A 24,978-nucleotide genomic window follows, 5' to 3' on the forward strand; every position below is an offset into this window, starting at 1 on the left:
ACAGTCTTTCTTTCATGAAAATCTATGAAGCCAGCACCAGCCCTCAGTTCCTTTTTGGCTCTTTGTAGTTCTATAGAATGAAAGAATGGGGTCATTTTTTTCAGAGAAGCAGCTTGACATAAAGAGTAAGTTTGTTAGGAGACAGTTTTGTCATGCCGGGCACATTTTCCAGCAGCAGCGGCTGGAGCGCTCCATCGGGGTTCACATGATGGGAAGTGGTTCAGGGCAAGCAGCCGAACAATCAGAACACGTCCCTCTGAGCCAGAGTACACCAGTAGCCACATCCACTTCCGGCCACTGGCCGGAGAGTTTCAAGCTAGCTGGTTAGCTTACCTGAGAGCATCGCAGCCCGTGAGATGGTGCAGAAGGGAGTTAACATAGTGGGCCTGATACTGCTCTCCTTAACGAGGCCTGCTTGCGAGGTTGGCCCTTGGCTGGTGTCTGGGAGCTTGGCTGGTGAACAGTTCCCTACGTGGATGCGAAACTTGGCCCGAACCGATGAGGCTGGATCAGGGTGCCTAGACTGTCCAAACAGATGGCTTCTGCTTAACACCCGCTTGCCTTCCTGGAGGCTGGGATTTCACTCTGCCCAGGTCCCAGGTGCCTTTGCGGCCAGCCGGAGTCTTTCTAACAGCTGCCCTGGCAGAAGCATCTCATACCTGTCGTATTTTTGCCACTGAGGGCAGAGAACGCCCCGTGTGACCCTTCATGGGATAGAGAGAGAGTAAGGACGCCTGCGCGTTGATTTCTCCAGACGCCACGCGTGTCTTATTCCGTTATGGTCTGTGTGGCTGTAATAAATTGTAACCGTGAGTACAGCTGGCTGCTGAGGGCCCTGAGACCTTCTAGTGAATCTCTGAACATAGGTGTGTTCTTGGGGGCACAGAAACCTAGGTGACTATTTAAAGCAGTTTTTCTGCTTTTTTCTAATGAAAATTAGGGTAGAAGGCACTCCCATGTGCTGCTGGTGGGAGTGCAAACGTGGACCAACCCTTTTTGAGGACATGTTATCAGTCTATCAAAATCAGAAATTCATTGACCCCTTGACCCAAAATCTCACTTCTGGAAATGTATGCTGTAGCTCTACACCTACCTGGACAAAACCATGGACGGACCAGTTTTTCCTTGTCTTCTTCCCTCAGGACTGACTTGTAATAGACAAAGGTCAGAAACCATCTTCTGCCTATAGAGGGCCGGCTAAATCTCCAGGGGTCTCACACTAGGAAGTACTGTGCAGCTGGAAAAAAGGATGAGGAAGTTGTACATTGATATGTAGAAAGATTTCTTGTGTGTATTAAGTGAAAAACAAGATATGGGACAGTAAATATCGTACACTACTTTTTGCAAAGGAAAGGTGGGAGGTGTGTGTGTTTATGCTGTAACTGTGAGAAGTGGTGCCCTGTATGGGGGTAAGTAATACACTCAGTAGAGGCTGGAGAAGTGAGAATTCTCCATGTGTAGGTCCTTACATTGCTCTGATTTTTCAACTGTGTCATTGTATTGCCTACTAACGTTTTCAAATTAATTGGAAACTGGAAAGGGCCCACAGGAGGCAGCATAGATGAGGTAGATCAAAGTCATGCTATTAGAAGTGAAAATAAGGAACATTTTTACATTCTTCAAATTTGCTTTTCCCTTTGCTTACTTCGACTGTGGCCCACAAGTTAGCCCCCAGTTTCTGTAAATTAAAAAAATAATTTGGCACCAAGCCACGCCCATTCTTTTCCCTGTTATTTACGGCTGTTTTTGTGCTACAAGGGCAGAGTGGAGTAGGTGGAACAGAGACCACATGGCTGACAAAGCCTAAAATATTTACTGTACTAGCGTGGTGATGACTTTAGGAATTCCTATGTGAAGGTAATTTCTAGTTGTATTGTCTGTTTTTTTTTTTTTTGGCCGTGCCATCTGGCTTGAGGGATCTTAGTTCCCCGACCAGGGATCGAACCCGTGTCCCCTGCAGCAAAAGCAACGAGTCCTAACCACTGGACCGCCAGGGAATTCCCTTTAGTTTTATTGTCTTAATGTTATGATGATTGTTAATATAATCCAGAAAAATCAGTGATATTCAGCCTGAGGCTGATTATGTTCAGTTGTTACACCACTCGTTTTTTGGTGAGTACTTATGGTGCGCCCATGTACACATCTGGCCTCCAGGCAGTGACGGTATTCACAAAACAATCACCTGATGCTGTGAAGCAGTGTGTGATTCTGTGAAAATGAATGGGACCAAGTGTGGGTGCCGTGTGAGTTCACAGAATGCCAGAGTGGGTGAGGACAGGCATCGTGGAAGTCCTGATAGTTCTGTCTTCTCAGTTTCTTTTTTTTTTTTTTTTTTTTTTTTTTTTTTTTTTTTTATTTTACAAATTTAATCAGTTATACATATACATATGTTCCCATATCCCCTCCCTTTTGCATCTCCCTCCCACCCTCCCTATCCCACCCCTCCAGGCGGTCACAAAGAACCGAGCTGATCTCCCTGTGCTATGCGGCTGCTTCCCACTAGCTATCTACCTTACATTTGGTAGTGTATATATGTCCATGCCGCTCTTTCACTTTGTCACAGCTTACCCTTCCCCCTCCCCATATCCTCAAGTCCATGCTCTAGTAGGTCTGTGTTTTTATTCCTGTCTTACCCCTATGTTCTTGATGACATTTTTTTCTAAATTCCATATATATGTGTCAGCATACAGTATTTGTCTTTCTCTTTCTGACTTACTTCACTCTGTATGACAGACTCTAGGTCCATCCACCTCATTACAAATAGCTCAATTTCATTTCTTTTTATGGCTGAGTAATATTCCATTGTATATATGTGCCACATCTTCTTTGTCCATTCATCCGATGATGGACACTTAGGTTGTTTCCATCTCCGGGCTATTGTAAATAGGGCTGCTATGAACATCTTGGTACATGTCTCTTTTTGAATTATGGTTTTCTCAGGGTATATGCCCAGTAGTGGGATTGCTGGGTCATATGGTAGTTCTATTTGTAGTTTTTTAAGGAACCTCCATACCGTTCTCCATAGTGGCTGTACCAATTCACATTCCCACCAGCAGTGCAAGAGTGTTCCCTTTTTTCCACACCCTCTCCAGCATTTATTGTCTCTAGATTTTTTGATGATGGCCATTCTGACTGGTGTGAGATGATATCTCATTGTAGTTTTGATTTGCATTTCTCTAATGAGTAAAGATGTTGAGCATCCTTTCATGTGTTTGTTGGCTGTCTGTATATCTTCTGTGGAGAAATGTCTATTTAGGTCTTCTGCCCATTTTTGGATTGGGTTGTTTGTTTTTTTGCTATTGAGCTGCATGAGCTGCTTATAAATTTTGGAGATTAATCCTTTGTCAGTTGCTTCATTTGCAAATATTTTCTCCCATTCTGAGGGTTGTCTTTTCGTCTTGTTTATGGTTTCCTTTGCTGTGCAAAAGCTTTGAAGTTTCATTAGGTCCCATGTGTTTATTTTTGTCTTTATTTCCATTTCTCTAGGAGGTGGGTCAAAAAGGATCTTGCTGTGATTTATGTCATAGAGTGTTCTGCCTATGTTTTCCTCTAGGAGTTTGATAGTGTCTGGCCTTACATTTAGGTCTTTAATCCATTTTGAGCTAATTTTTGTGTATGGTGTTAGGGAGTGATCTAATCTCATACTTTTACATGTCCCTGTCCAGTTTTCCCAGCACCACTTATTGAAGAGACTGTCCTTTCTCCACTGTACATTCCTGCCTCCTTTATCAAAGATAAGGTGACCATATGTCCGTGGGTTTATCTCTGGGCTTTCTATCCTGTTCCATTGATCTATCTTTCTGTTTTTGTGCCAGTACCATACTGTCTTGATTACTGTAGCTTTGTAGTATAGTCTGAAGTCAGGGAGCCTGATTCCTCCAGCTCCATTTTTTGTTCTCAAGATTGCTTTGGCTATTCGGGGTCTTTTGTGTTTCCATACAAATTGTGAAATTTTTTGTTCTAGTTCTGTGAAAAATGCCAGTGGTAGTTTGATAGGGATTGCATTGAATCTGTAGATTGCTTTGGGTAGTAGAGTCATTTTCACAATGTTGATTCTTCCAATCCAAGAACATGGTACATCTCTCCATCTATTTGTATCATCTTTAATTTCTTTCATCAGTGTCTTGTAATTTTCTGCATACAGGTCTTTTGTCTCCTTAGGTAGGTTTATTCCTAGATATTTTATTCTTTTTGTTGCAATGGTAAATGGGAGTGTTTCCTTGATTTCACTTTCAGATTTTTCATCATTAGTATATAGGAATGCCAGAGATTTCTGTGCATTAATTTTGTATCCTGCAACTTTACCAAATTCATTGATTAGCTCTAGTAGTTTTCTGGTAGCATCTTTAGGATTCTCTATGTATAGTATCATGTCATCTGCAAACAGTGACAGCTTTACTTCTTCTTTTCCCATTTGGATTCCTTTTATTTCCTTTTCTTCTCTGATTGCTGTGGCTAAAACTTCCAAAACTATGTTGAATAAGAGTGGTGAGAGTGGGCAACCTTGTCTTGTTCCTGATCTTAGTGGAAATGGTTTCAGTTTTTCACCATTGAGGACGATCCTGGCTGTGGGTTTGTCATATATGGCCTTTATTATGTTGAGGAAAGTTCCCTCTATGCCTACTTTCTGCAGGGTTTTTATCATAAATGGGTGTTGAATTTTGTCAAAAGCTTTCTCTGCATCTATTGAGATGATCATATGGTTTTTCTCCTTCAACTTGTTAATATGGTGTATCACATTGATTGATTTGCGTATATTGAAGAATCCTTGCATTCCTGGAATAAACCCTACTTGATCATGGTGTATGATCCTTTTAATGTGCTGTTGGATTCTGTTTGCTAGTATTTTGTTGAGGATTTTTGCATCTATGTTCATCAGTGATATTGGCCTGTAGTTTTCTTTCTTTGTGACATCCTTGTCTGGTTTTGGTATCAAGGTGATGGTGGCCTCGTAGAATGAGTTTGGGAGTGTTCCTCCCTCTGCTATATTTTGGAAGAGTTTGAGAAGGATAGGTGTTAGCTCTTCTCTAAATGCTTGATAGAATTCGCCTGTGAAGCCATCTGGTCCTGGGCTTTTGTTTGTTGGAAGATTTTTAATCACAGTTTCAATTTCAGTGCTTGTGATTGGTCTGTTCATATTTTCTATTTCTTCCTGATTCAGTCTTGGCAGGTTGTGCATTTCTAAGAATTTGTCCATTTCTTCCAGGTTGTCCATTTTATTGGCATAGAGTTGCTTATAGTAATCTCTCATGATCTTTTGTATTTCTGCAGTGTCAGTTGTTACTTCTCCGTTTTCATTTCTAATTCTATTGATTTGAGTCTTCTCCCTTTTTTTCTTGATGAGTCTGGCTAATGGTTTATCAATTTTGTTTATCTTCTCAAAGAACCAGCTTTTAGTTTTATTGATCTTTGCTATCGTTTCCTTCATTTCTTTTTCATTTATTTCTGATCTGATTTTTATGATTTCTTTCCTTCTGCTAACTTTGGGATGTTTTTGTTCTTCTTTCTCTAATTGCTTTAGGTGCAAGGTTAGGTTGTTTATTCGAGATATTTCCTGTTTCTTAAGGTGGGATTGTATTGCCATAAACTTCCCTCTTAGAACTGCTTTTGCTGCATCCCATAGGTTTTGGGTCGTCGTGTCTCCATTGTCATTTGTTTCTAGGTATTTTTTAATTTCCTCTTTGATTTCTTCAGTGATCACTTCGTTATTAAGTAGTGTATTGTTTAGCCTCCATGTGTTTGTATGTTTTACAGCTCTTTTCCTGTAATTGATATCTAGTCTCATAGCATTGTGGTCGGAAAAGATACTTGATACAATTTCAATTTTCTTAAATTTACCAAGGCTTGATTTGTGACCCAAGATATGATCTATCCTGGAGAATGTTCCATGAGCACTTGAGAAAAATGTGTATTCTGTTGTTTTTGGATGGAATGTCCTATAAATATCAATTAAGTCCATCTTGTTTAATGTATCATTTAAAGCTTGTGTTTCCTTATTTATTTTCATTTTGGATGACCTGTCCATTGGTGAAAGTGGGGTGTTAAAGTCCCCTACTATGATTGTGTTACTGTCGATTTCTCCTTTTATGGCTGTTAATATTTCCCTTATGTATTGAGGTGCTCCTATGTTTGGTGCATAAATATTTACAATTGTTATATCTTCTTCTTGGATTGATCCCTTGATCATTATGTAGTGTCCTTCTTTGTCTCTTCTAGTAGTCTTTATTTTAAAGTCTATTTTGTCTGATATGAGAATTGCTACTCCAGCTTTCTTTTGGTTTCCATTTGCATGGAATATCTTTTTCCATCCCCTTACTTTCAGTCTGTATGTATCTCTAGGTCTGAAGTGGGTCTCTTGTAGACAGCATATATATGGGTCTTGTTTTTGTATCCATTCAGCCAGTCTGTGTCTTTTGGTGGGAGCATTTAGTCCATTTACATTTAAGGTAATTATTGATATGTATGTTCCTATTCCCATTTTCTTAATTGTTTTGGGTTCGTTATTGTAGTTCTTTTCCTTCTGTTGTGTTTCTTGCCTAGAGAAGTTCCTTTAGCATTTGTTGTAAAGCTGGTTTGGTGGTGCTGAACTCTCTCAGCTTTTGCTTGTCTGTAAAGGTTTTAATTTCTCCATCAAATCTGAATGGGATCCTTGCTGGGTAGAGTAATCTTGGTTGCAGGTTTTTCTCCTTCATCACTTTAAGTATGTCCTGCCACTCCCTTCTGGCTTGTAGAGTTTCTGCTGAGAGATCAGCTGTTATCCTGATGGGGATTCCCTTGTGTGTTATTTGTTGTTTTTGCCTTGCTGCTTTTAATATGATTTCTTTGTGTTTAATTTTTGACAGTTTGATTAATATGTGTCTTGGTGTATTTCTCCTTGGATTTATTCTGTATGGGACTCTCTGTGCCTCCTGGACTTGATTAACTATTTCCTTTCCCATATTAGGGAAGTTTTCAACTATAATCTCTTCAAATATTTTCTCAGTCCCTTTCTTTTTCTCTTCTTCTTCTGGAACCCCTATAATTCGAATGTTGGTGCGTTTAATGTTGTTCCAGAGGTCTCTGAGACTGTCCTCTGTTCTTTTCATTCTTTTTTCTTTATTTTGCTGTGCAGCAGTTATTTCCACTATTTTATCTTCCACCTCACTTATCCGTTCTTCTGCCTCAGTTATTCTGCTATTGATCCCATCTAGAGTATTTTTTATTTCATTTATTGTGTTTTTAATTGATGCTTGATTCGTCTTTAGTTCTTCTAGTTCCTTGTTAACTGTTTCTTGCATTTTGTCTATTCTATTTCCAAGATTTTGGATCATCTTTACCATCATTATTCTGAATTCTTTTTCAGATAGACTGCCTATTACCTCTTCATTTGTTAGGTCTGGTGGGTTTTTATCTTGCTCCTTCTCCTGCTGTGTGTTTTTCTGTCTTCTCATTTTGCTTATGTTACTGTGTTTGGGGTCTCCTCTTTGCAGGCTGCAGGTTCGTAGTTCCCGTTGTTTTTGGTGTCTGTCCCCAGTGGCTAAGGTTGGTTTAGTGGGTTGTGTAGGCTTCTTGGTGGAGGGGACTACTGCCTGTGTTCTGGTGGATGAGGCTGGATCTTGTCTTTCTGGTGGGCAGGTCCACGTCTGGTGGTGTGTTTTGGGGTGTTTGCGGACTTTTTATGATTTGAGGCAGCCTCTCTGCTAATGGGTGGTGTTGTGTTCCTGTCTTGCTAGTTGTTTGGCATAGGGTGTCCAGCACTGTAGCTTGCTGGTCGTTGAGTGAAGCTGGGTGCTGGTGTTGAGATGGAGATCTCTGGAAGATTTTCGCCGTTTGATATTATGTGGAGCTGGGAGGTCTCTTGTGGACCAGTGTCCTGAAGTTGGCTCTCCCACCTCAGAGGCACAGCACTGACTCCTGGCTCCTCAATTTGGGATGATTTGTTGTCTATTCATGTATTCCACAGATGCAGGGTACATGAAGTTGATTGTGGAGCTTTAATCCGCTGCTTCTGAGGCTGCTGGGAGGTTTCCCTTTCTCTTCTTTGTTCTCACAGCTCCTGGGTCTCAGCTTTGGATTTGGCCCCGCCTCTGCGTGTAGGTCGCCGGAGGGCGTCTGTTCTTCGCTCAGACAGGACAGGGTTAAAGGAGCAGCCTCTTCGGGGACTCTGGCTCACTCAGGCCGGGCGGGAGGGAGGGGCACGGAGTGCGGGGCGAGCCCGCAGTGGCAGAGGTCGGCGTGACGTTGCACCAGCCCGAGGCGCGCCGTGCGTTCTCCCAGGGAAGCCGCCCCTGGATCCCGGGACCCCGGCAGTGGCAGGCTGCACAGGCTCCCGGAAGGGCGGCGTGGACAGCGTCCCGCGCTCGCACACAGGCTTCCTGGCGGCGGCAGCAGCAGCCCCAGCGTCCCACGCCCGTCTCTGGGCTCCGCGCCTTCAGCCGCGACTCGCGCCCGTCTCTGGAGCTCCTCCACGCGGCGCTCTTAATCCCCTCTCCTCGCGCACCAGGAAACCAAGAGGGAAGAAAAAGTCTCCTGCCTCTTCGGCAGCTCCAGAGTTTTCCCGGACTCCCTCCCGGCTAGCTGTGGCACATTAGCCCCCTTCAGGCTGAGTTCTCGCCGCCAGTCCCAGTCCTCTCCCTGCGCTCTGACCGAAGCCCGAGCCTCAGCTCCAGCGCCGCCCGCCCTGGCGGGGGAGCAGACAAGCCTCTCGGGCTGGTGAGTGCCGCTCGGCACCGCTCCTCTGTGCGGGAATCTCTCTGCTTTGCCCTACCCAGGTATGTGGGGAGTTTCTTGCCTTTTGGGAGGTCCGGGGTCCTCTGCCAGCGTTCAGTAGGTGTTCTGTAGGAGTTGTTGCACGTGTAGCTGTATTTCTGGTGTATCTGTGGGGAGGAAGGTGATCTCCGCGTCTTACTCTTCCGCCATCTTACCCGGAAGAGCCTCTCAGTTTCTTTTGATGAGTCTGCCTTCTTCTTAATTTCATTCCTACCTGGTCCAGGCCATGATCATCTCTGACCTGAGTAGCTGTACCTGCTTCCTGACTATTTCTCCCACATCTTTTTTTTTTTTTTTTTTTTTTTTTTTTTTTTTTTTTTTTTACAGTCCAGGTCTTTTATTTTCTTTACACCCATCATGCCATGAATTCATAGGCAATGGGCTACAGCAGTTCAGGCTCCTTTCCATTGGTTCTCACGAAGTGTGCTTCTCTGGGTGGAGCAGGCTGGCGCTTCAGTTGAACCCAAGTACCTTTCTCTTTGGCTTCCTTCTTTTTCTGATCATTTTCCTTCACCCGTTTCAGGAAGCTATCCCGGCTCTTAGAGTGCTTAATATGCTCGATACGCACATTAATTCTCTTGGCAAGAATCTTGCCCTTAACTTGTTTGTTTACAATGATGCCAACAGCATGCTGGGTAACATTGTAGACTCTCCCAGTTTTGCCATGGTAACATTTGTGGGGCATTCCTTTTTGAACAGTGCCCATTCCCTTGATATCTACAATATCACCTTTCTTGTAGATTCGCATGTATGTGGCCAAAGGAACAACTCCATGTTTCCAAAAGGCCTAGAGAACATGTAGCGGGTGCCCCTTCTCTTTCCCTTTGTGTTGGTCATTTTGGCAAATTACTGGAAGATGGCGGTTCCCTCCACATCTGTTTTTTAAACAACTGGATTGTATAATTTGCACACCATCAAGTTCACCAGTTTTAAAGACAATTAAATGACTCAGTAAATTTGCCAAGTTGTATGGCCACCACTACCATCCAATTTTAGAACATCTCCATCACCCCAGAAGACCCCTTGACCTTATTTACAATTAATCCCTGTTCCCATCCCCAGTCCCAGGTTCCATGGGGAACCACTAATCAACTTTGTTTCCCTTTCCTGAACATTTTATATAAATGGAGTGAATAATATGTCTTCTTTTATGTCTGGCTTTTTTCACTGAACATAATGTCCTTGAGGTTCATACATGTTGAAGCATGTATCATTACTTTGTTTTAATTGCCAAATATTATTCCACTGTATGGAAAGGCCACATTTTCTTTATCTGTTTACCAGTTGATGGACACTTGGGCTCTTTGTAATTTTTAGCGATTATAACTGATGCTGCTATGAATGAGTTTTTCTTGGGTGTATACTTTGCAGTAGAATTGTCATATGGATTAACTTTCTTTTTGAGATACTTCCATATTGTTGCCCAGAGTGGCTGCACCATTTATATTCTTGGCAGCAGGCAGTGTATGAGGGTTCCGGTTTCTCCTTAGCCTCACCAACACTTGTTGTTACCTTTTTGATTATGGCTATTCTAGTTTGGGGAAAGTGAAGTGATACTTCATTCTCACATTTAGTTTTGTCAGATAGGTCCCTTAATATCTTTGTAATGGCTGTAGAATATTCATGTGGTTTCAGGCCTTGGAATGTAGAAAGAAAACGTAGGTGTTAATTCTGTACTTTACCTTCTGTGTCTTGAAACAAGTATAATTGAAGAAATAACAGAATTTTTAAAAGCCAATTAATATTTAAATCACAGTATTCGTAAAGTTGCTTGAAAAAGAACCTTGGTATTAAGCAAGTGTTAAAGCTGTAATTTGGAGGGCCTTTTTGGCTTTATTATAAAGTCCAATATTGTAATGACTCACCTGATGTGATATATAGGAGCCATTTTCTAACGCACCAGCATTAATCCACTTATAGCTGAGAGGCTAATGGATTAGCAAACACTTTCATTTTCTGTAAAGAAATGACTATTGTGAGGGCCTGAGTGATGGCAAGAAAGGAGGCTGAATAGCATCATAATTCATGTATTCAAACTGTGCAGAAATAGAGGTGGGATCAATGTTGCGTTGAAGTTTAGATGGGATGTTTATACCTTGCATTTAGAAATAATACAGTGAATCCATAAAGAACAAGAATCCTTATTTGTTTAAAGTAAACTTGGAGAGAGAAACTCATTGGTAAATGTTAAAATTTGGTCTCTGAATACTTAATTATATTAAACATTGTTTGGATTTTTTTTAATTGCCTCATTGCTGTCTTAACTGATTTTCTGCCAAATTTCTCTGTTCAACACTCAAAAGTTGGGCAGCAAGTTGCGTTTAAGAATGTTTGCAGACACATAAGGTGGTATTTTCGCTCATCTCAGATCGTTTCATAAGGTCTCATCTTTATATTATTACCGATTTGGGGATTTGGGATTTTAGAGTACCATGTTTATATATTTAACATATGGAAACATGACAAATCCTGGGCAAAAACGCTCAGTGCAAATAGACATATTGATAGAGCAGCCAGGCCATCTGCCCGTCTTTGTCCATTAGTGGTCATCTCACTGGTTTTGTTCAGAGAAAACGCTCACCTTATTGTACGTGCGTGTAATGAGGCCAAGAAATGAGCGATTACTGTGTGTGGTGGCGACCCACCACAGTACTGACATTTGCCTTAAAAAGTGTGAGTCAGTACTAGGAAAGATGGTTAGTTAAAAACGAAAAAGTTAGTTTAAGAAAAAACAAGGGTGGCGGGATAAATCAGGAATTTGGGAGTAACGTATACACACTACTATATATAAAAGAGATAACCAACAAGGACCTACTGTATAGCACAGGGAACTATACTCAATATCTTGAAAGTATATGGGAAAAGAATCTGAAAAAGAATATATATATATATATATATATATATCTGAATCACTTTGCTGTACAGCTGAAACTAACACAACATTGTAAATCAACTATACTCCAATATAAAAAATTAATTAAAGAAAAAAAAGGGCGGTGAGGATAGGGAAGGAGTCCGGATTTGCCCTAGTTGGTCAGAGTCGGTTTCTTTACCTTTCACTATATGGAACAAGAAAACAGAAATGTGAGCCTCCAGTGAGTGTAAGACAGACTTTTTATGAGCCATGGATGTTGGAAGAGTGTTTTTGGTTCAAGGGTCATGAGAGTAGTGCCCAGGAACACAGATCAGAATTAGACGTCTGAATGAGTCTAGAAATTCTGGGGGTGACTGGAAGATGCCATAGAGAGATGTGTGGAAATTCAGAATTCCGTGGAGGAAATGCAAGTGTGGAAAAGCAACAGGGCCCAGGTGGCAAAACCAGAGGTTTTGATGTTATGGAGAGGCAGCCAACTGGCAGAGGAAGGGAAAGATGGAAACTGAGGAAGGGAGAAGGGAATGGAGGGTGGAGGGCAGGGTTGTTGGTGTTCTTCTCTGGGGAATAGCACCCCCGACCCGTTCTCTCCAAGACAAAGAACCTACCACTTTAGACATGGTGCCCATTTGAGGCATGGGAGGCATCTTCAGAAGGACACAACCTCCTACACAGAGAGGGGCACATCTCCGAGAAAACCCATGACGAGAGCCATTGATTTGGAGGTTGCTCCGGGTTCTGTGTGGATGTGTCCCCCTTACAAAACAGGGAAATGAAAATTCAACACCTGTCAATGAAAGTTTCCTTGCAAGGTTGCTGGATGTCCTTAGTGTTAAGAAGCTAAAGCATCCCAGAGGAGCGGTGGAATGCTAAATATTTAAACAAAACCCTAAAACTTGATTTAGAAATATATAACTAGTGGTAAGCTGAAAGCTAACTTTTAGTCGATTATAAATACAAAAAATATATATTGGAGGAGAGAGGATTTTTACTCTCAGTTTCCTCTCACACAGAAAAATCAAATCTATCTTTTGTGTGTGTGTGTGAAGCCTTTTGTTCTTGGAATAGGTTGTTGGAATAGGTGGGATTGAAGGCCATTTCGTACAGATGCACAAAAATTCTGTGAGATGGAAAATGGCAGTCTGTCCTAAATGAATACTGAAAGAGCTGGAAGCTTTCCAACTGCTTAAATTTGTACTGTAGAAAAGAAAACATTCTGGCAAATTTTAGAAGATACCCCAGTAAGTAAGGCAAGATGTAGCCCAGCTTTCTTGGTCAGACTTTATAATAAAGACAATGAGTTGTCTCTTTTGTTTGTTGATTTTTGTTCAGAGGATAGTCAGTGGTAAGGAATGGTTAAAGAGCTCTAAACCACAGAGAGCTCAGCCACTATGTTGAAATCTCTTGGTAGATTCTGGGTGTGGGGAGAAACCACCTGTAGCTATAGACAAGTGGAAAACACCCTGGACCACACCATGAAATATTTTGTCTTACCTGAGTTTGAAGCCCTTCCAGATCCCAGCATTGACTTGGAGAATGACATTCTTCAGTTCCATGGGCTCTGAGTCTCTTTGTGCCCAAGGCTTGGCAGTCATCTTACTGTATCCAGCTGGAATAATAATGTTTATGCTGTTTGTTCAAATAATTCTGACTGTACTAAGTTGATGAAATTCTTAAATGGAGTGTTTGACTTTCCTAGGATATATATGTAATCAGAGCACCTTTTAACTGTCAGAAGATTAAGGCACTAAAAGTTTTTGCCATCTAATGAACATCAGTCCAGCGTGAAGTGAGGTTTTTCCAGTCACTTTTAATATAAACAACATTTGTGTTAAAATAGGATTCTATAAAAATGGAATTTAGGGACTTCCCCAGTAGCTCAGTGGTTAAGAATCCACCTGCCAGTACCGGGGACACGGCTTCGATCCCTGGCCCGGGAACATCCCACATGCCGCGGAGCAGCTAAGTCCGTGCTCCACAACTATTGAGGCTGCACTCTAGAGCCCGCAAGGCACAACTACTGAGCCCCCCTGGCACAACTACTGAAGCTCGCTCACCTAGAGCCCGTGCTCTGCAACAAGAGAAGCCACCACAATGAGAAACCCCTGCACCACAATGAAGAGTAGCCCCTGCTCGACGCAACTAGAGAAAGCCTGTGCACAGCAATGAAGACCCAACGCAGCCATAAATGAATGAATGAATTTGGGAATCCCCAAATAGCCAAAACTACAAAGCTAAATCAAGGCAGTGTGGTACTGGCATAAGAATAGACATAAAGATCAGTAGAATTGAATTGAGAGTCTAGAAGTAATCCTTACACTTGTGGTCAATTGATTTTCAACAAGGGTACTGCTATAGACTGAATGTTTGCGCTGGCCCCTCCCCCTCATTCATATGTTGAAACCTAATCCCTGATATGATGCTATTTGGAGGTGGGGCCTTTGGAAGGTGGTTAGGTCATAAAGGTGGAGCCCTCATGAATGGGATTAGTGCCCTTACAAGAGAAGCCCCAGAAAGCTCCCTCACCTCTTCCACTTTATGGGGACACAGGGAGGAGTTGGCCATCCATGAACCAGGAAATGGAACCTCACTAGCCATAGAATCTGCTGGCACCTTGAGGTTGGTCTTCCTAGCCTCCAGAACTGTGAGAAACAAATTTTTGTTGTTTAAACCAACCAGTTTATCATAGCAGCCCAGATGGACTAAGATATAGGTACCAAGATAATTAAATGTGGAAAGAATAGTCTTTTCAACAAATGGTACTGAGACCACTGGATATCCACATGCAAAAGAATGAAGTTGGACCCCTACTTCGCATCATTCACAAACATTAACTCAAAATGGATCATAGGCTAAATGTAAAAAAGTTAAAGTGAAAAAACTAGAAAATGTGGGAGTAAAACTTCCTGACCTTTGTTTCTTAGGTGGAACACCAAAAGTATGAGCAATAAAAGAAAAACTAGATAAATTGTACTTTATCAGAATTTCAAACTTTTGTACTACGGAGGATACCATCAAGAAAATGCCAAGATAACTGACAGAATGGGAGAAAATATTTGCAAATCCTATATCTAAGGGACTCATATCTAGAATATATATTTTTAAAAGTCTTACAATTCAATAATAAAAAGGCAACCCCAAATAAAAATAGACAAAGGATTTAATAGTTATTTCTTCAAAAAAGATAAATGGACAATAAACACATGATAAGATGTTGAACATCACTAGTCATTGGGGAAATGCAAATCGAAACCACAGTGAGGTACCACTTCACACCCACTAAGATGGCTGAAGTAAGAAAGACAGTAGCAAGTATTGGTGAGGACATGGAAACAATGAAACCCTCGCACATTGCAGGTAGAGATGTAAAATGGTGCCGCTTCTTTGGAAAACAGTCTCGCAGTTCCTCAAATGGTTAAATGTGGAGTTACCATATGACCCAGCAATTCCACTCTTAGGTATATACCCAAGAGAAATGAAAACTTAGGTCCACACAAAAACTTGTACATGAAGTTCATAGCAGCGTTATGTATAATAGCCAAAAAGTAGAAGCAACCCAAATGTCCATAAGCTGATGAATGGATAAACAAAATGTGCATATCATATCATTGAATATTATTCATCAATTAAACAATGAAATACTGATACATACTACAACATGGATGACCCCCTGAAAACATGCTAAGTGAAAGAAGCCAGTTATCGTTTTCTTCGGATATATGCCCTATAATTCAAAAAGATACATGTACCCCAATGTTTGCTGCAGCACTATTCACAGTAGCCAAGATATGAAAGCAACCTAACTGTCCACGGACAGATGAATGGATAAAGAAGATGTGGTGTATATATATGTGTGTGTGTATACACACACACACACAATGGAATATTACTCAGCCATAAAAAAGAATGAAATGCCATTTGCAGCAACATGGGTGGACCTAGAGGTTATCATACTAAGTGAAGTAAGCCAGACAAAGATAAATATCATATGATATTGCTTATATGTGGAATCTTTAAAAAAATGATACAAATGGACTTATTTACAAAACAAACAGACTCACATACATAGAAAACAAACTTATGGTTACTAAAGGGGGAAGGGGGGAGGGATAAATTAGGCATTTAGGATTAACATATACACACTACTGTATATAAAATAGATAACCAACAAGGACCTACTGTACAGCACAGGGAACTATACTCAATATTTTGTAATAACCTATAAGGGAAAAGAATCTGAAAAAGAGTATATTATGTATATATATATGTATATACACACACACACACACACACTGAGTTACTTGGCTGTATACCTGAAACTAACACAACATTCTAAATCAACTATACTTCCATGAAAAGAAAGGAAGAAAGGAAGAAGCCAATTACAAAGGACCATATATCTAAGTCCAGAACAGGCAAATTTATAGATAGGAAAAGTAGATTAGAGATTGCTTAGAGCCAGAGTTGGCGAGTGGGGTAGGGCTGGGAGGAAAGGGGACTGACTGCCAATGGGATCAGAGTTTCTTTTAGGGGTGACCAAAAATTTCAAAATTAGATCGTGATGACAGTTACAGCCGTAGAATTGAAACAAGTGGAAAGGGAGGAATAAACTAAAAACTATTGAATTGCATACTTTCATATGGGTGAATTATGTGGTATGGCAATAATATCTCCAATTAAGCTGTTTTTTTAAACATGGGTTTTGGCCTAATCATACATTTTAACCAGTGAAAGAAATATGTTGAGTAAATGTTAGTAATCCATCAATTTATGTTCTGCCCGTTGACTCATATTTTAATTAGGGAAATATGCATCTCTAATTACTGCCATTGTGTGCCTCAGGCTGATGTGTTTGGATAGATCTCTTTGTCCGTGGAAATAGTTGTTCTTTAATCAGGTCAATAAAACAATTACTGCTGGCAGATGGATGTGCCTCCTGTTCAACATCGAGGTCATTTTGAGCCCCTGGGCTGTACAAACTGTAGGTGGAAAATGAAAACCACTTGGTGTTGCTAGAGATTGAGCCCTACCAATGTAATATATTCGATATGTAAATTTACACTTAATAATAAGCTTTGCCAGGTGTTCCCTCTCTGGTAGTGAAGGGCTGTTTACTTACCAATTTGTGTGTGTGTGTGTGTGTGTGTGTGTGTGGTACGTGGGTCTCTCACTGCTGTGGCCTCTCCCGTTGTGGAGCACAGGCTCCGGACGCGCAGGCTCAGCGGCCATGGCTCGCGGGCCCAGCCGCTCCGCGGCATGTGGGATCTTCCCGGACCGGGGCACGAGCCCGTGTCCCCTGCATTGGCAGGCGGACTCTCAACCACTGCGCCACCAGGGAAGCCCCTACTTACCAATTTTTAAAAGAGGTTGTGCTATGCGGTCCATTTTTATTTCTTTAAGACAGAAAAATGATACTCTTTATTTTAAAAGCCACTGGACATAAGCATTGCCAATATCCTAGTAATTATCATTTGAAAAATTAGGTTCTCATAGAATGTGACCATGTTTTTCTCAACCTAGGCTAGGTGCTTTGGCGTGGCGCCAGAGAAGTAATGTGTGTGGTCTCTGTCCCATCAGAGGTCAAAGCCTTTGTGGAAAAAAGCAGATGGACACTTAGGAGAAAAAGAATGTCATAATGTGGTCAATGAGGGGGACATAGACGTGAGACATAGTGAGAATCGAATCATGGGGAGGGTTCCCCACAAGCTACAGCTCTTGAGTTACACCTTGAAAATGAATAGAATTAGAACAAGTGGACGAGGAGAGGGAAATGTGAGGAGGAAAGTGGCCCAAGAAGCAGAGATAAGAAGGTACACGTGGGGAACCAGGAGGATCCTGGAGGGTGAGCATGGATGAGTTGGTTTCCAGGAGGGTGATCCACATGGGTCTGTGAGAGCCAATCTAATCTAGTAGGCAGGGGTTCTGTTGTAGATTGTGGGAACCACTTGATGGAAGTTCATTTCGGACCAATAAGCCTTGATCTGGGATTTGAGATGGGAGATTGGAGAGGTTGGTAACCAGCTGGACAGCGATGGTTACCATCCAAGCCAGAGGCTGGGAGAGATTGGATAACGGGGCAAGGACGGATTTGAACTACACACACATACACACACACATGCATACACACACACACAAAAATATATCTGGTAACCCAGTGTGGAGAAGTCATAGCCAACTTACATGTATTTTAGAGAGAGAAGAGAGTATGTGTGTATATATTGCATGTAGAAGGATTTTATGGAATTTGAGTGACTGTCCCAGACAATACAGTGAAGTGGGAATATAGTATGAGCATTTTATAGATGTGTAGACATGGATGTCAGAGAGGTAGAAGTTAAATACTTCCCAAAGTGACTTAGCTCATAAATGGAGGAGCTGGAATTCTGAAAGCCTAAAGATGTTAAGTTGTTGAGATGGGGTGATGCTTCCTGATGACAGGAAGGAGAGCATTGGGAAGAATGAGGGGGTGGCATCAGATGGGGGTGGACAAGATGAATTCAACTTAGCATATTTTGAGTTTAGAAGGATGTGAAATATTTAAGTGAAAATATGTGAATGTGTAAACATGTATTTTGTGTACATGGGACACATGTATGTGCGCACACACCACGTGTTTGTGGGTGTGTCCTGTGTGTGCATGTATATACCTGCATTTGTGCACGATGTATGCTTATATGTGTATACATATATACACACATACATGTGTATGCATGTCTATATGTGAGGTGTTTGTGAGTGCATGCGTACATGTGTGTTGAAGCACATAGATGTATATATTATGTGTGCACGTATACGGTACACACGCACACATTATACATCCGCCTGCTTTCACTTCAGTATGTTACAGCCTTCTAAATGTAAAATATTCTAAGTTGAATTCATCGTCCCCATCTCCACCAGAACTTTCTTCATCCTTCTCTTCATCTGTGTATATATCGACATACATGTGAATGTATATCCATATATACTATATAGTACGTGTGGTGTGTGTTGTAAATGAGCCTCTGGTGCTTAGAAAAGAAATGATGTCCTAAAATTTAGAATGGAAGGGTTTCAACCTACAGAAAGCATTTGAATCTATTAGAAAGGGTGACCCCATGAGAAAGAGACTGGGCACCCAACCGAGCCTCGGAAACATTCCCAGTCAGATCATAAATAGAATAGGAGAGTGCCCTCCGGGGGAGAAGGGATTCCTTCCTACATGGGCAGGTGTCTCTAGGCAGTGCCTGACCAGAAGTAGGAGCCCAGCAATGTTGGGCTGAATGTTTGTCAGTGTTGCAGGTTTTTATTTTTTATTTTATCAAAAAATTTTTTTAAATTAAAGTATAGTTGATTTAGAATGTTACATTTGTTTCACCTGTACAGCACAGTGATTCAGTTATACAAATACATATATCTGTTCTTTTCTAGATTCTTTTCCATTATAGCTTATCACAAGATGTTGAGTAGAGTTCCCTGTGCTATACAGTAGGTCCTTGTTTATCTATTTTGTTTACAGTAGTGTGTATCTGTTCATCCCAAACTCCTAATTTATCCCCCCCACCACCTTTCCCCTTTGGTTTGTTCTCTGTGTCTGTGAGTCTGTTTCTGTTTTGGCAATAAGTTCATTTGTATCATACTTTAGATTCCACCTATATGTTATATCATATGATATTTGTCCTCTGTCTTTCTTCACTTAGTATGATCATCTCTAGGTCCATCTATGTTGCTGTAAATGGCATGATTTCATTCTTTTTTATGGCTGAGTAGTATTCCATTGCATATACGTACCACTTCTGTATCCATTCATCTGTCGATGGACATTTAGGCTGCTTCCATGTCCTGGCTATTGTAAATAGTTCTGCAGTGAACATTGGGTTGCATATATCTTTTTGAATTATGGTTTAATCAGGGTATGTGCCCAGGAGTGGGATTGCTGGATCATATGGTAATTCTATTTTTAGTTTTTTAAGGAACCTCCATACCGTTCTCCATAGTGGCCGTTGTTTGTCAGAATGTTTGTCAGTGTTGTGGGTTTTTAAAAAAATATTTATTGTGTGCCTACTATGTACCAGGCATTGAGTGAGGACCCGGGGGAGGGGGGGCCACCAGGAAGTTTCAGACATGGCACCAGCCCCCAGAGTCCTGGGCCAGGCCGGGAGATCACGCTTAAAGCACTAGCATAGCCCACAGTGGGAGAGGAAGTGCCGGGGCTTCAGAGAGCAGGGCAGCTCAGGTCACTGGGGGTCACAGAGGAGGACACCAGGGCCGAGCCTGAGGGGTGGGTGGCATGATGCTCAGCCACATAGTCCGCACGGCGGACAGGGCTCCCACCCTGTGGTGGTGTCCTCCAGAAGGAGGTATTTCCCATAAACTCATTAGCTCTGATGGAGCAAATGTCTTGAAAACCTTTTAAACCAACTCTGACCTGCTCTCTTAAGCTCTCACGTTGAAGTCTACCTTGTTGGCACTTTTCTCATTCGTGGATCGTGTTTTCAGTGCTTTCTCTAAACACACGTCACCAAACCCCAAATCATGCAGATTTTCTCCTATATTTTCCTCGACGAGTTTTATAGTTTTACATTTTGGCCTATGATCCATTTTGAGTTAAATTTTTTTTTTTAAGGTGTGTGTCTAACTAAGCTCACGTTTTGGCCTATGGACATCCGATTATTCCAGCACCATTTGTTGAAAAGAATAGCCTTTCTCAGTCAAGTTACCTTCGGCAGAAGTCAGTTGACTATATTTGTGCGTGTCTATTTCTGGGCTCTCTGTTCTGTTCCACTGACCTGTGTGTTTGCCCTTTTGTCAAAAGCACATTCCCTTGATTGACGTCGCTTTATAGTAAGTCTTGAAATTGGGTACTGCTAGTCCTCTGACTTTGCTCTTCTTTTTCAGAATGATTCTGGCTGTCCTCATTTCTTTGCCTTTCCATAAGAACTCTAGAATCTGCTCGCTGCTAGCCACCAAAAGGCTGGCCAGGATTTTGACTTGACTGCATTGGGTCTGTAGATTCCGATTACAGAGAATTAAGCTCTTGTTTTGAACACTGGTTTTTATGTCGGGCTTCAAGACCTGGTATTAGGAAAGGCCCAAACTGAGAAATCCTGCAGGCCAGAGAAGCATCAGTTAACAGAGAAAAAGGGGCTGGGGCCTGTGCTGTACATGAGAAAGCAAGGTGGAGGTGGGAGCCGAGGGTTTTGGGGGTCCAGTTAGAGAAAACAGAGAGACAGGCTGACTCAGGATCAGCGACTGGGGACTGGATCGCATGCTCACAGACGCACTTTGGTCCCAGTGTGAGGGACACAGACCTGAAGGCAGGAGCAACGTTAAGGCATCTGATAAAGGCCAGAGACTTACCGTAGCTCTGTGGGGCATGGTTGGGAGGCAAAGCAGATGGCTCCCGATGTCATTTTTGGCAGGAGGGCCTCCCCATGAGCCAGGCTTAGCCCAAGCTGGCGCCTGGATCCATCCTGACCCTGGGGAGAGCTCTAACGCTCCGAGTCTCTCCGGGGGACCTTGAAAACCACCCACCTAGCCCTAGGGAAGGAAGTGGAGTTTGCGGGAGGAAGGGAGTCATTTCAAGTTATCCCTGATGGTGCTGGGTTACTATTAAAGGGCTCAGAGCCACTGCAAAGAATTCGCTCAGAGCCAGAGAAATCTTCATTTCTCCCGCCTCGAGTTGAGACGAGACTCTGTCTTTTGGAGAATTACTGTTCAGTGGCACGGAACACTCAGCATTTCTTTTGCCGGCCGCTTAGAGATTTGCTAGATTGATGTTTTTATGACCTTTCAAATGTTCCAGTCTGGTTGGCCGTAGCGCCTGTTGCAGCTTTAAGAGTCTCCGTTAGCCAAGACAAAGGTGACAGGGACAGCCTCCGAGGTAGGGTGATGTGAAGTGATGGGCCTCGTCCAGTCTAGGGCGGTTGGAGCATCCACGATGCCTTTCAGTCTTTTTTCTTCTTTTTATTAGTGGTGATTGGAAACGTATAAATAAACATGGCAAGGGTGTCCCCTTGGAGGATTCCCCCTTAGTAAGTATTTACAATAACCAGATCTCTTCATGTCGTCAATTTCTCTGAGAGAAAGGGAGATGTCACGCTCCATAGCCAGCTTGGAGGAAGAATTTCGGGCTAATTGTTATTTTTTAATCAAAGAGTTTAATTGTAATTTAGTAAGAGGGCAGATGCGGATTACTCAGTGGCCCAGTAAATATTTTATAATAAGTTTTGAGGCCCTCAGAGAAAAGGCTCACTTTAAGAAAATGGAAAAGCACACCAGCACATCATTACATTCAGATACTGTTGCTAAGAACAGCCTGGCTTTTCCCCTCCTCCCCTCTCTCTGCTGCTTTGTAAAAGCAGCAGCTTAAAAGCGTCTATTGTGTGGAGGGGAGAAATATGCTAATTTGAGGCACACTTCCCCTCGGAGTCTTTTTTGAGCCTGTCATAGGTGAGATATGACTGATGATAAAGAGAGGGGGAGGCGTCAGGGCTCTTACTGTGCCCAGAGAAAGGGGCTGAAGCCGGCGGCCACTCCAGGCACCCGTGATGCCCCTGGGGTGTGCGGGCCCCTGAGCTGAGTGGGTCCCACTGGGCGCACTAGCCCGCCACCACCCCCTCCCAGGGAGGTGGTGTGCTGAAAATTATGAAATGCAAGGGACTGGGGGGAGGGGGGAACCTTCCACCTCCTAGACACACCGTAGCCAAGAAAAAAAAAAAAATCAGTGTTTTGAAATGGCAGCAAAAATTTATTATGCCAAGGCTATGATGGAAGCGTGATCCAGATACTTGGGCCCCCATAGCCCGTCTGCACGGTGTAATACCATTTGGGTCGTGTTCATTTTTGTTGAGTCTTCATTCACTCACTCGGCTCTCCCCTTGGATCACTAGTTGTGTGGCTCAAGTTCGAGGCATTGAACTGTGATTTTTTTTCCGTGGCAAAGTGAGCCAGGATCTCTGTACAATGAGATGACAGTATCCGGATGTGCAATGGTTCCTTTCACAAAAGGAAAAACACGTTTTCCTTTTACTCCGACTGGCTGATTTTTAGGCAGGGAAGTGCATTGATTTAATTCCTTGTGGACACATTTTAGCGCAGCTAGTTTTTTAAACGTGTGAATTTTATAACTGAAGAAAAACACAGGCGTTACCAAACAGCCATTTGGTTGCAGAAGTGCTTCCAGATTGAAATTTCACATGACTCATTGGGGGCAGTTCATATACTTGTCATTTATACCTGTATTCTATCCATATAGTCCTATGGTTTTAATCCCGCCGTTGGAAGCCAGGAAATGAGTGTTAATTGAATTCTAGGTTTGCTTTGAGTACTTAGTAGATATGGATGGTTGTGTGCTTTAGGTGGGAAACGAGTATATAGGATGTCCTTATTGCATTGGTCTCTAAATGTACTTTTTTTTTTTAAGCATTGCGTCTTTGTTTCTCTTCCTGATAAAGTTTGAAAAGCTAAAACATGAGAAATCTTTGTGTTGTAAAAATGGGAAGTTACTCACAGCCACGGAGCTTCATTAGATAGAAACTAGAGTTGGAATTCATTCATTCACCCCTACAAAGAAGTAGCTCAGGTACCTGGATGCACACATGTATTAACTGAACGAGACTGTACATTTGCTTCCTCCTTAAATTAAGGTGGGGAGTCTTCCGTTTCGTGGGTTCTGCTCGCTGGTCTGGTGAGCACACTTTAACATTAAAATCACAGCCTATAAACAGCTTCCATTAATCTTTTTTTCTGATTAAAGTCATAGTAGGCTAAGGCTCTCATAGTGAAGAAGCAGATCAGCCACCTTTTTTAGTGACTCTTACTGGTCACAAGTCCAAGACTTGTCTCATTCAAATGCGCACAGATCACAGAGCAATGGTTTAACATGTTTCCTTTGTACATTTTTTTAACCTTTAGTGATAATAATTTAAGCTGTGAAATCATTTTTGTCTTTACCCGCACTGAATGTATGAAAACAAGCATGGGGTTAAAGAGTTTGAAATCCATATCTCATTTCCTTTCAATACTTCCACTGGGATTAGCAGTAATTAGTGAAAAATAATCAAATTACTTTTTATTTTATTTTATTTTAATGTCTTTATTGGAGTGTAATTGCTTTACAATGTTGTGTTTCTGCTGTATAATCTCAAATTACTTTTTTTAAAAGGAGTAAATACACCGGATAATTAACATTGATCAACTATTTGGCACGAACCTGACAAATTACCTGTCACTTTTACCTCTGAAACTGACAGAGCAGCAGAAAAAGTCACACAGCCAATCCCTCAAATAAGATTTTTGACATTTTAAGCAAGCTAATTATCGGGATGGCCAATTAGAACTAAAAATGTTTAAATTTTCTAAATACATTTCAGTTTCACAGTGCCATGTTCAATTTATCCTCTATATGCAAACCCCTAGGATCAGGCCCTTAAAAAAACAAAACAAAACTGCAGACTCATATTTCCTTTGGGGATTTGAAGAATTAGCCGAAATCAAGAAGGTGCTTATTTTTCTGCTGTTGCAAACATTAGTGGGCATTTCTCCTTTGGCAGTTTAACAACAAGAGCTTGGATTCTTTTTAATGCTTTCTCATTTTAAGTGCTTTAGTGGCATTTCGTATTCCCTTGAAGCATCCATTCTCAGCTGGGGAACATGTCACACTCGTGTGCTCCAATATTGGTGAGAAGTTGCAATTTGTTATTAATGATCAAGCAGGGAGATGTCCACTGATTTCCTTTTTCTTTTTATAAATGTATCATCTATTCTTGTCATATACCACTGTCACTCCCTTGCACTTTGATCTGCTTTCCCGAGTGGGATCTCAGCTTGGGAGCTGGGAATTACCCAGAATCCTCCGGGAGCGGGTAGAGCAGGTGACCATTATCCATCCATTACGCTCTGGCCGGGGCTGCTGGACAAGCTCCGTCCTGGAGCTTTACTGCCTTCGTGCAAAAGCATTTCAAACCCCACTCCAGTCTTGCCTATTCATCGTAACAGTTACTTTTTATTGAGTATTCCTAGCTCTTGTGCAAAGCCCACAGCATGCGTTAGACACTTAATCCAGTGGCACGGTGTATCAGTGGCTTTTCATTAAAAAGATAAATTGACATTAACAGCATTGATTTCCAAAGATTTATGTTGTCTCCTCTCTTATACTCTGTCTTGGCCCAATACGATTTACTCTTAAAAGGTATCTTGTAAGATACGTGAACGTGTTTTTGCAAAGGTATAATGTATATTTTAGGAAGAATTATCTCCGTCTAGTGTGTGCATTGCAGATCTGGCGTTTGGGCCTCATCCTAACAGAATATTTACTTGGATAACTGAGCGTCACGCGAAAACAAGAGCGTGTTTGGCTGTGAGTCAAGAGACCCGAG

At 41.9% G+C, this 24,978-nt stretch overlaps 1 protein-coding gene and 1 pseudogene across 1 annotated transcript in view; one reads left to right on the top strand and one right to left on the bottom strand.

Annotated features, from left to right (window-relative positions):
* Positions 1-24,978, top strand: part of GPM6B (glycoprotein M6B) — a 163,040-nt gene that overhangs the window by 78,936 nt on the left and 59,126 nt on the right. The gene's annotated exons all lie outside the window — the stretch shown is intronic.
* LOC132482222 (large ribosomal subunit protein eL21-like) lies at positions 9,131-9,585 on the bottom strand (annotated as a pseudogene).

Source organism: Mesoplodon densirostris, chromosome X, assembly GCF_025265405.1.
Source record: "Mesoplodon densirostris isolate mMesDen1 chromosome X, mMesDen1 primary haplotype, whole genome shotgun sequence".
NCBI lineage: Eukaryota > Metazoa > Chordata > Mammalia > Artiodactyla > Ziphiidae > Mesoplodon > Mesoplodon densirostris.